Source organism: Salvelinus alpinus, chromosome 24 (assembly GCF_045679555.1).
Source record: "Salvelinus alpinus chromosome 24, SLU_Salpinus.1, whole genome shotgun sequence".
Classification (NCBI taxonomy): Eukaryota; Metazoa; Chordata; class Actinopteri; order Salmoniformes; family Salmonidae; genus Salvelinus; species Salvelinus alpinus.
Window position 1 is genome coordinate 33,554,488 of NC_092109.1, and position 1,334 is coordinate 33,555,821.

The window sequence follows — 1,334 nt, forward strand, 5'->3', positions numbered from 1 at the left end:
TCTTCATGCCTGATCAGGACTTGTGGCGTTCTGGAAGCAAGGTTTCCCAGTCCCCAGGTGTCTTGTCTATCTATAGCAGTCTGAATTGATTAAGAGATAAATCTCCCTCAATCTGTCTGCCGTCTCACTTAGTCTGTAATTGGATTGTGTTGCGGATCAGAGTTGGGTTCCAAGAGACTCCCAGTTAAACTCACAGGGGAATCTTTTGAGAGGTTGGCTATGATGGGGCACGCCAGAGAAGCATCAGATAGGCATCCTACACTCTTAAAACAAAAAGGTGCTATCTTGTACCTAAAAGTGTTATTCAGCTGTCCCCATAGCAGAACCCTTTGAAGAACCCTTTATGGTACCAGGTAAAACATTTTTGGTTCCAGGTAGAGCCCTTTTGGGTTACATGTAAAACCATTTTCACAGAGGGTTCTATATGTAACCCCAAAGGAGTCTACCTGGAACCAAACTGGGTTCTATCTGGAACCAAAAGGGTTCTCCTATGGGGACAGCCGTTTGTAACTATTTTTTCTAATAGTGTACCGACTGGCACTGCACTCTCTGGCATTGCAAATGTATTGAGACTGTGGCAGTTGTTGTTGCCCACAAAAGCCCACAAAATCAAACACAGATATTTACAAACTCCACAGGTACTTGGAAACTCCAGGGCTACTTGTACACTTAGTATTGGAAATAATGGCTACAGTATAGAATAATATCTGGCACCTCTTTCTAGGCATTCTTAGTCTGGCTGATACCAAACTTGTGTTATACCATGTGGGCTATATCAACCAGCCTAAGTCATCCAGGGTATGTTTAAGCAATAAGGCCTGGGGGGGTGTGGTATATGGCCAATATACCACGGCTAAGGGCTGTTCTTCTGCACGACGCAACGCGGAGTCCCTGGATACAGCCCTTAGCTGTGGTATATTGGCCATATACCACAAACCCCTGAGGTGCTTTATTGCTTTTATAAACTGCTTACCAGCGTAATTAGAGCAGTAAAAATAAATGTTTTGTCATACCCGTGGTATATGGTCTGATGGCTTTCAGCCAATCAGCATTCAGAGCTCGAACCACATGGTTTATAATTGAAAATAGAAAATGTCACATCTTACTGTATATGTCACTCATCTAAACTGACTTCCAGATCCACATGACATCAATAGTTGTACTACGAAAACTTCACGTGTCATATGAGTACATAGACCTGATTGAGTTTGGGGCCTTTCACAGAGGTTGTCAGGATGATGCAGAGGAAGTCCTTGTATCATATTTCTGGTTCTTCTGCTGCAGAGAACAGGTGGTAGGATCCCTAAATCCAATGAGATGAGATGAGAAGGCTT